This window comes from Hylobates moloch, unplaced genomic scaffold (assembly GCF_009828535.3).
Source record: "Hylobates moloch isolate HMO894 unplaced genomic scaffold, HMol_V3 SCAFFOLD_9, whole genome shotgun sequence".
Lineage (NCBI taxonomy): Eukaryota > Metazoa > Chordata > Mammalia > Primates > Hylobatidae > Hylobates > Hylobates moloch.
Window position 1 is genome coordinate 22,031,868 of NW_026652284.1, and position 11,177 is coordinate 22,043,044.

The following is an 11,177-nucleotide window of genomic DNA, read 5'->3' on the forward strand; positions in this document are numbered from 1 at the left end:
ATCATGCCATTGCACTCCAGCCTGGGCAACAAGGGTGAAACTCTGTGTCAAAAAAAAAAAAAAAGAAAAAAGAAGAAGCAGGTAATTGGACATTTTGAGAGCACAAACATCAGTTAAGAGGCTAAGAAGGTTCATGGCAATAAGAATATAGAAGAGAAAATGGAAACAAGAAATGTAGATAGTCCTCAAGACTGGGGTATCAGCCCTCCAACAGAGGAGCTAAGGAAGCAGCCATTTTGATGAGTGTTTTGCTGCAAATCCTCCCAGCCTAAGAGTAGATTTTTGCCTTCCCTTATGGAGTAGATGGAGGTCTTGAGGGCAGCAAGGTGCTTAGTCCTCTCTGTCTCAACAGCTTCTAGCTCACCAGAAGAGAGGAAATTTAAGAAGATGACACATTCCATCTCTAACCTGCTGAGTCATAGAGACGGGGGAGTACCAATGGGGAAGTGTCCATTCAGATGGATTCTGAACTCTATCCGGACAACTGAAAGCCTGGGACTAGACCTATAGATTTGAGTAGTACCAGCCTATAGATGGTGGTAGCAACCATGAGAGTAGATGAGAATGCCCAAAAAGAGTGTGTATTATCATAAAAGTCATGCACCCAGGACTACATCCTGAAGAACTACAGCATTCAAGGTAGAGAAGTAGCAAAAAAGGAGAGCATAAAGGTGACAGAGGGAATAGTCAGAACCTTTTTTTTTTTTGAGACGGAGTCTCGCTCTGTCGCCCAGGCTGGAGTGCACTGGCACCATCTCAGCTCACTGCAAATCACTGCAACCTCCACCTCCCGGGCTCAAGTGATTCTCATGCCTCAGCCTCCCAAGTAGCTGGGACTACAGGCTCACGCCACCATGCCTAGCTAATTTTTGTATTTTTAGTAGAGATGGGGTTGCACCATGTTGACCAGGCTGGTCTCAAACTCCTGACCTCAGGTGATCCGCCCACCTTGGTCTCTCAAAGGGCTGGGATTACAGGCGTGAGACACTGCGCCCAGCCAATAGTCAGAAACTTTGGAAGTTGTTCAGGAGAGTAAAGTGTCATGGAAGCCAACAGAATGGAATTTCATGGAGTGGAGTCATCACAAATGTCAGATATAGCACAGATCTGACACAACAAAAACACCTTCACGTGTTGTCATTGGGATTTCACTGGTGACCTTAGAAAAGTTTTTTCCAGTAGAGTGGTGAGAATGGAAACCAAAATTCAGATTGCACTGAGGGATGGCTGAGAGACAAGCATAGACAGTGAGCATAGACTGTTATTTGGGGGAAGTATAATATACCTTTGTTTATTCATTCAATAAAGATTTATTGGCCAGGTGTGGTGGCTTATGCCTGTGATCGGAGCACTCTGGGAGGCTGAGGTGGGTGGATCACCTGAGGTCGGGAGTTCAAAACCAGCCTGGCCAATATGGTGAAAACCTGTCTCTACTAAAATTACAAAAATTAGCCAGATGCGGTGGCACATGCCTGTAATCCCAGCTGCTTGAGAGGCTGAGGCATGAGAATCGCTTGAAACTGGGAGGCAGAGGTTACAATGAGCTGAGATGGTGCCATTGCACTCCAGCCTGGGTGACAGAGTGAGACTGTCTCAAAAAAAAAAAAAAAAAAAATTATTGATGGCCTATCTGGCCCTGTACTAGGTGATGATGAACAAAGCAATGAACAGAAACAAAGTCCAGCCAGGCACCATGGCTCATGTTAATTCCAGCATTTTGGAAGGCTGAGGCAGGTGGATTGCCTGAGCTCAGAGGTTTGAGACCAGGCTGGGCAACATCTAGACCCCATCTCTATTAAAAAATAAAAAATTTTTTGGCTGGGCACTGTGACTCACGCCTGTAATCCCAGCACTTTGGGAGGCCAAGGTGGGCAGATCACCTGAGGTCGGGAGTTCAAGACTAGCCTGACCAACATGGAGAAACCCCGTCTCTGCTAAAAATACAAAATTAGTCAGGTGTGGTGGCACATGCCTGTAATCCCAGCTACTCAGGAGGCTGAGGCAGGACAGTCGCTTGAACCTAGGAGGCGGAGGTTGTGGTGAGCTGAGATCGTGCCACTGCACTCCAGCCTGGGCAACAAGAGTGAAACTCTTAAAAAAAAAAAAAAAAATTTAAACACCAAAACTAACGTTCCTGCTTTCACAGAGCTTATATTCTAGGGGTGGAGAGAGAAACTATACAAAATATACAAGTTAGTGTTAAGTACTTTGAAGAAAAGCTATTTTGCATAGGGTGATTAGGAAAGGTCTCTGTGATCAGGTGACTTTTACAAGGGATTGTTGAGTTTGTTTTAAAGTACAGTATCAGATAGACTGTAGTCCTTAATTCTTTTTTTTTTTTTTTTTTGACACAGAGTCTTTCTCTGTCTCCCTGGCTGAAGTGCATTGGCACGATCTCGGCTCCCTGCAACCTCTGCCCCCTGGTTCAAGCAATTCTCCTGCCTCAGCCTCCCTAGTAGCTGGGATTACAGGTATGCGCTACCACACTTGGCTAATTTTTGTATTTTCAGTAGAGACGGAGTTTTGCCATGTTGGCCAGGCTGGTCTTGAACTCCTGACCTCAAGTGATCTGCCGGCCTTGGCCTCCCAAAGTGCTGGGATTACAGGCAGCACTTTGATTACAGGCATGAGCCACTGTGCTCAGCTCTTAATTCTTGATATACTGTCTTCAGTGTTAAGATAATTGTACATTTTGCTACTCCTCTACTTAGAATCCACAGAACTTTACAATAAAATACAAATTCCTTATCATGGATCCTACATAAGGTTCCGAGACCCTGTAATCTACCTCTGCCTTTCTTGCCAAGTTCATCTGATACCACCCTTCCCCTTTCTTATTCCGCTCCAGCCACGTGCACCAAAGCTGGATTGAATGAACGAATGAAGTGTTGGAAGTATCTTCCCAGGTGGCTTCTTGGGCAACAGGAAGCAAGACAGCTTACGGTCAAAGAGCTTGCGTGTTTATGCCAGACAAATCTGGCTTGGGTCCTGGCTGTGCTGCTTACAAGCTCTTTGACCTTGTGTAGGTCATATAGCCTCAGCGAGTCTCAGCTTCCTCAAATGTGCAATGGAGACTATATGTCTATACTGAGGATTATTTTAAGGATAAAGTTGAGAATTACTGCAAATTTCTTAGCACAGTGCCTGGCACATTATAAGCACTCAAGAATTAGTAGTGTTAGCATCATCATTGTTGTCGTTATCATTACTTTGACCAGTCAACCCTCCTCTGTTAACAGATGGCCAGAGTCATACAGTGAGTTAGGGATGGAGGAGGGGTGACCTGCACCCAGGTGTTCAGACACAGAGTAGGCTAGTGTGGGCTTTGGAGCTGAGCAGACTTGGCTCACATTTTGAGTTAGTCATTTCCCAAATTTGAGGCGAGTTACTTAACCTATCTGAACTTCGAGTGCTCTGTTCTTAAAATGATGTATGTAGGCCTCGCACAGTGGCTCACGCCTGTAATCCCAGCACTTTGGGAGGCCAAAGTGGGTGGATCACGAGGTCAGGAGTTCGAGCCCAGCCTGGCCAACATGGTGAAACCCCATTTCTACTAAAAATGCAAAAATTAGCCAGGTGTGGTGGCATGCGCCTGTAATCCTAGCTACTCAGGAGGCTGAGGCAGGAGAATCGCTTGAACCCAGGAGGCAGAGGTTGCAGTGAGCCAAGATCATGCCATTGTACTCCAGCCTGGATGACAGAGCAAGACTTTATCTCAAAAAAAAAAAAAAAAAAAAAGTATATAAAGGCAACACAGAGCTGAGCCACTGAGAGGAGCCTCACAGATGGCAGGCATTCCCAACCCCTTTCGTGCTGTTGCTTTCTTCTTCCCTGCTTAACTCAGTAGTCTTTACTCTTTTATTTTTATTTTTATTTTTTTTTGAGACGGAGTCTCACTCTGTCGCCCAGGCTGGAGTGCAGTGGCGCAATCTTGGCTCACCTCAAGCCCCGCCTCCCAGGTTCACACCATTCTCCTGCCTCAGCCTCCCGAGTAGCTGGGACTACAGGCGCCCACCACCACACCTGGCTAATTTTTTGTATTTTAGTAGAGATGGGGTTTCACCGTGTTAGCCAGGATGGTCTCGATCTCCTGACCTCGTGATCTGCCCACCTCGGCCTCCCACAGTGCTGAGATTACAGGTGTGAGCCACCATGCCCAGCCCAATCTTTTATTTTTTTAAGACAGGAGAGAGACATAGACCCCTTTGAGAATTTGTGATCTGTGGACACTCAAATTCACAGAGTTCAGAGACATCTGCCAATATGGGGGATGAAAACTTAATCGATCAGATCAGTCAGTTGCTCCTTCTTCCTCTCTCTCCCCACTCTCCTTTTTTGCTTTTTCCTGTTATCCCCATCATTTCTAGGCTAGTTGCCTTTAGCTCACACATCTGTTTTGTTTTGAGACAGGGTCTCACTATGTTGCCCAGGCTGGAGCGCAGTGGCTGTACGTAGGCATGATCCCACTGCTGATCCGCATGGGAACTTTGACTTGCTGCATTTCCGACTTGGCCCAATTCACCCATTCTTAGGCAACCTGGTGGTCCCCAGCTCCCTGGGGGTATACCTTATTGATGCTAAACTTGGTGCGGACACCTGATTGGTATAGTGCACTACAGCCCAGAACTCCCAGGCTCAGGCGATCCTCCTGCCTCAGCCTCCAGGATAGCTGGGACTACAGGTGCATGCCACCATGCCTAGCAGCTCACACTTTGTCTAACAACTTTGTTCCAAGAAGGGCACTCGCAGCAAAGACCACAACCACATTCTCAGTTTCTGGGGCTGAGGGCACGGTGTCACTTGTTTCTCTAAGTATCAGTTTACTCATCAGTAAAGTGAGCATTGTTTATAGCACTTTGCCAAGTGTTTTCTCATGTGATCTGTACAACAATGCTGGAAGGCAAAGTTTTCATTCCACTCAGTCAATATTTATGGAGTGCTGGCCAGGCGTGGTGGCTCATGCCTGTAATCCCAGCACTTTGGGAGGCCGAGGTGGGCAGATCTCCTGAGGTCATGAGTTCAAGACCAGCCTGGCCAACATGGTGAAACCCCGTCTGTACTAAAAATACAAAAATTAGCTGGGTGTGGTGGCAGGTGCCTGTAATCCCAGCTACTCCGGAGGCTGAAGCAGGAGGATAGCTTGAATCCGGGAGGTGGAGGTTGCAGTGAGCCAAGATTGTGCCATTACACTCCAGCCTGGATGACAAGAGTGAAACTCCTGTCTCAAAAAAAAAAAAAAAAAAAAAAAAAAATTATGGCTGCCTATTAGGTAACCAGGCACTGTTTTAGCTACAGTGATGTCTCAAGGAGCTTACATATTGGGAACAGACTTTAAAAAGTGCCTCTTAAGTGCACTATGTGCCACTTAAGTAAGGTAATTTCAAATCGTCTAAGTGCTGTAACAAAAATAAAACAAGATAAAGAGCTAAGGGAAGGCCTGCAGACAGGCTTCCACCTGGATACAATTTATATAAATCCATAAAGTTTAACAGTATCAAAGTATACTTGTTACTTTTTATTTTTATTTATTTATTTTTTTGAGACAGAGTACTTGCTCTGTCGCCCAGGCTGGAGTGCAGTGGCACTATCTCGGCTCACTACAACCTCCGCCTCCCGGGCTCAAGTGATTCTCCTGCCTCAGCCTCCCGACTGGCTGGGACTACAGGCGTGTACCACCAAGCCGGGCTAATTTTTGTTATTTTTAATAGAAATGGGGTTTCACCAGACTGATCTCGAACTACTGACCCCAGGTGATCCACCCGCCTCAGCCTTCCAAAGTGCTGGGATTATGGGCGTGAGCTACTGTGCCCGACCTACTTTTTAATTTTAATGTTAGCTTTTTTCCCCCTAGTAAATACAGATTCTCAGTAGACTGCTCTTCATGAGCAGAGAGAAGGCTGTGTTCTACCCTCTTTTGACAAAAGGCCTCAGAGGGTATCTAGGTCTGATATCTTTAAATTGTTAGTGGAAAGTTTCATCCACCTTTCAAGACATTCTGTGAAAGTTGTGGACTTTGAATCTCAAACACTACACCCTGGAGCTGGCAGTCTCCACATGCCATTACTATATTTGAAGAGGGTGAATTCAGTTTGTGAAACCCAAAAAGATGCCATCCGTAAGTAAATAACCAACTGAATGTTGGTTGAAGGATGTGAAACAAAGATGAGTGTAGTCAATTCAGAAACATGAACCCATGGGGGAAGAGAACAGTGGCCACAGCTGTGCAGAATAAAACTGGCCAGATGGGCCAGGCACGGTGGCTCACACCTATAATCCCAGCATTTTGGGAGGCCAAGGCGGGTGGATCACCTGAGGTCAGGAGTTCGAGACCAGCCTGGCCAACATGGTGAAACCCTGTCTCTACTAAAAATACAAAAATTAGCCAGGCGTGGTGGCACACACCAGTAATCCCAGCTACTGGGGAGGCTGAGGCAGGAGAATTGCTTGAGCCCAGGAGGCAGCGGTTGTAGTGAACCGAGATCGTGCCAATGCACTCTAGTCTGGCTGACAGAGCAAGAGTCTGTCTCAAAAAAAACAAACTTGCCAGATGGAGGATTTTATATCTTGCTTTACAGCAGCACACTATATTTTCTTCACCAAGGCAATGCATTTTCCCTAATAATTGCTGCCTTTTCAAAAAGACCTATTATATGCCAATTACTTGACATATTAATAAGCCTCAGGATATCTATACAGTAGGAGGAAAAAATTTCAGCAAGTTTAAGTAACTTGTTCAGGAGCCATGGCTAGCATTGGTGGAATTGAGATTGGAGCCCAGGTTGTCACTAAGCTCCAACCTTTGTTCTTTACACCACCATCCAAGCAACTTCAGATGCTGCCTACTTGCTAAGATAGAGTGGCAGACCTCTCGGCAGAAGAGGTCCAAAGAGGAAGCCCACTTGAGCCAGTATGCCTCACTTAGCACACTGTCAGGCCCGCAGAATCTTAGACTGCTTTATGAAAGGGCTCCTCGTTGATTTTTTTTTTTTTTTTTTTTTTTGAGACATTTTGTTTTGTGTTTCTGGTGGGTGGATGGTGCATCTCAGTCACTGCAACCTCCATTCCTGCCTCAGCCTCCCAAGTAGCTGGGATTACAGGCACCCGCCACCACACCCGGCCAATTTTTTTTTTTTTTTTTGAGATAGTTGTTGCCCAGGCTGGAGTACAATGGCGCAATCTTGGCTCACTGCAACCTCCACCTCCCGGGTTCAAGCAGTTCTCCTGCCTCTGCCTCCTGAGTAGCTATGATTACAGATAGGTGCCACCACATCGGGCTAATTTTCGTGTTTTTAGTAGAGACGGGGTTTCACCATGTTGGCCAGGCTGGTCTCGAACTCCGAACCTCAGGTGATCCGCCCGCCTCGGCCTCCCAAAGTGCTGAGATTACAGGCATGAGCCACTGCGCCTGGCCTGAAAATTTTTTTAACTTGTCTTTCGGTGTTTTAAATCTCTCTAATGCTAGCCAGCCTAGGATTACTCTTTTCCAAAATTAAAATACCTTTAAGTTATTTTCATTATAAAAATAGACCAGTTGCTCATGCCTGTAATCTCAACACTTCGGGAGGCTGAGGTGGGAGGATCACTTGCGCCCAGGAGTTCAAGACTAGTGTGGGCAACCTAGTGAGACCTTTTCTCTACAAAAAATAAAAATAAAAAAATTAGCGGGGCATGGTGGCATTCACCTGTAGTCCCAGGCTGAGGCAAGAGGATTACTTGAGCCCAGGAGGTCAAGACTGACAGTGAGCCGTGAATGTGTCAGGGCACTCCAGCCCAGGCAACAGAGTGAGACCCTGTCTCAAAAAAAAAAAAAAAAAAAAAAAGGCCAGGTGCGGTGGCTCATGCCTGTAATCCCAGCACTTTGGGAGGCCGCGACAGGTGGATCACGAGGTCAGATCGAGACCAGCATGGCTAACAGTGAAACCCCGTCTCTACTAAAAATTCAAAAAAATTAGCCGGGTGTAGTGGCGGGAGTCTGTAGTCCCAGCTACTCGGGAGGCTGAGGCAGGAGAATGGCGTGAACCCAGGAGGCAGAGCTTGCAGTGAGCCGAGATTGTGCCACTGCACTCCAGCCTGGGCGACTGAGTGAGACTATACTGAGTAGACTATACTTGCTGCAAAAATTCAAAAAAGTGTATGGAGCAGATGAGAGCCTCCTTGCCCATCCTTTTCCCCTAGTATAGCCTTGAACTCATCTCCTGAACAGAATAGGATGGGTCTTTTAGTTACTCTCACAGAGGGCTCTGTGGTGCTGATAAGAGAGCTGAGGAGGCCCTCTTAGGTTTTCAGATGACACGTCAGGCTAGCCCTAAATTTAATAATTTAAATTTAATAATAATTATTTCAGTTTTCAAGAAACTTACTGAATCTCACCTATGTGCTAAATGTTGCTAATCAAAGATGGGTAAACAGCCTCTGACCTTAGGAATCTCATTCCTGTGTTGATCACCCGTGTGTAAACCAAGGATTTCAATGGTAATCCCCCAGTGAATACATACAGAGTACGAATTTTAGAAGTGGTTGAAAAGTTTTTAAAAAAAATCAGAGAATTGGCCGGGCGCGGTGGCTCACGCTTGTAATCCCAGCACTTTGGGAGGCCGAGGCAGGCGGATCATGAGGTCAGGAGATCGAGACCATGGTGAAACCCTGTCTCTACTGAAAATACAAAAAATTAACCGGGCGTGGTGGCGGGCGCCTGTAGTCCCAGCTACTCAGAGAGGCTGAGGCAGGAGAATGGCGTGAACCCGGGAGGCGGAGCTTGCAGTGAGCCGAGATTGCGCCACTGCACTCCAGCCTGGGCGACAGAGCGAGACTCCGTCTCAAAAACAAAAAAAAACAAAAACAAAAAAAACAGAGAATTACACATGTATAATTAGCTGCTCGTCCTAGAAGTCATATATCCAGACCGGGCGTGGTGGCTCATGCCTGTAATCACAGCACTTTGGGAGGCTGAGGCGGGTGGATCACTTGAGGTCAGCAGTTCGAGACCAGCCTGGCCAACATGGTGAAACCCCGTCTTTACTAGAAATACAAAAATTAGCCGAGCATAGTGGCGCATGCCTGTAGTCTCAGCTACTCGGGAGGCTGAGGCAGGAGAATTGCTTGAACCTGGGAGGCAGAGGTTGCAGTGAGCCCAGATCTCGCCGTTGCACTCCAGCCTGGGTGACAGAGTGAGACTCTGTCTCAAAAAAAAAAAACAAAAAAAGTCATATATCCAAATGTAAGAGTACTTTGCAGGTAAGCCTGACTCAGGCTGACATAGGGGTGGCTGTGTGGGAGCAGCGCACCCACTCCAGGATCCCCCAGAAGCATTCATTTTTTCTTTCTTTCTGTTTTTTTGTTTTTTTCTGTTGCCAGGCTGGAGCAGTGGTGCGATCATGGCTCACTGCAGTCTTGATCTCCTGGGCTCAAGTGGTTCTCCTAACTCAGCCTCCCAAGTAGCTGGGACCACAGGCACGCACCACCATGCCTCGCTAATTTTAAATTTTTTGTATTTTTTGTAGAGGCTGGGTCTTACTACGTTACCCAGGCTGGTCTCAAACTCCTGGGCTCAAGCAGTCCCCCGTCTTGACCCCCAAAGTGCTGGGATTACAGGCGTGAGCCACTGTGCCCAGCCTCGTTGTTTCTTTTCATTTTGGTTATTGAGCTCTCTCTGGGTAACATCTGCAGAATGTTCCATGTGTCCCGAGTATGTGCCAGGCCAATTACTCAGCAATTCTGCTTCAAGAATCAGTCTGTATTCCATTACAACAGTGCTACATTTTCAAAATGGGAGGAATATGAAATGTAAAAGTATTTGCTATGCAGAGGAGGGAGATGCTACTGCTGGGACTAGAATCGAAGTTTTCTCACACCCAGTTCAATGCCTTTTCTACAACATACCTCATTTGAGCCTTAGGGCACCAAGTGGATGGTCATTAGTCTTGTATGGACTTTACATCCAATGCTGATTATAAGGTCTAGATGATGCTAGGTGGCAGAGATTCAAAGTTGGACAGGTCGGTTACTGTACTTGATAAATAAACAGCCCAGTGGCAAGACAGATAAATAAACTGACCATTTACACCCTGAAAAGGTGGTCAGTTGCTCAGGGAACTGGGGGAGGGGCGCCAAATGGAGAAGTGGGGACATGGTAGGGAGGGCTTTTCAGCATAGTGAGTGAATGAATGCTCGTTTGAAGAAACAACTTGTGTTTAAGGTTTGTTTCTTCCAGAGCTGGAATCTGGAAGAATCTCTGGGCTTTCCTGCTTTGAGGGAGAGATCAGGCTAGGTGCATTGCCAATTTGCTGCTGAAGATCTGATTAGGTTCTACTTTGATCTGATCAAATGAGATGTAATCAATGCTGGTACTTTAAGTGAGTTTGCAACTATTTAGTTGCTCTTTTTAGTAGTAATATTAGTAATGGTAAAACTTAGTGCTTTTAGGATGAGAGTAGACGGCCTGAAGAATAGCATCTTGGGCTCTTCTGATTCAAGCCCTACGGCTCATTGGCAGGTCATCAGAGGAAACATCTATCTATCCATACATCCATTCGAGAAGTATTTATTTAGTACCTATGTGCCAGACACTGTTTGTGGGGAAAACAAGACACATGGGCTATTATTGCCTCATGGAAGGAACTAAGCTGTTTGGATTTTGAAAAATCCCTTTCTCTGGGCCTCAGTTCCTCGACCTGTTAAGAAATGTGCGCTCACAATGGTCCTAGACATCTTAGATTCAGGTTCCATTTTCAGTTCTTTCCTGTCCTGCGGCCATCTGCAAGTTAATTTGGTCTCCCTGAACCTCAGTTTCCTCATCTGTCAAATTAAGATCATACAACTCGTTTCATCAGGTTGTACTGAGGCTGGAAAAGATAGTCTAACTACTGACGCATCGTGTGCTCAGCCTAGGGTGGCTGCTACCGCGTGTACCTGCGGACTCCTAGGACGGGCACCAGCCCGGGACCGCAGACAGGGTGTTGATTAGGGCGTGGCTAAGCCCCGGGCGGGAGAAAGCGTTGGGATTTATAAGGCCAGGGTCTGGCGCGGTGGCCTCATTCCGTCTTGAACTAGACCCTGGAGAGGTCTTCCAGGCTTGGGCTCAGCGCGCGAGCACTAGGAGCGAGGGTGCCGGCGTCGGAGGCGCGTACGGCCCGAGCAGCCCCCAGCCCCCAGCCCCCAGCGCGCACACTTGGGCCCGG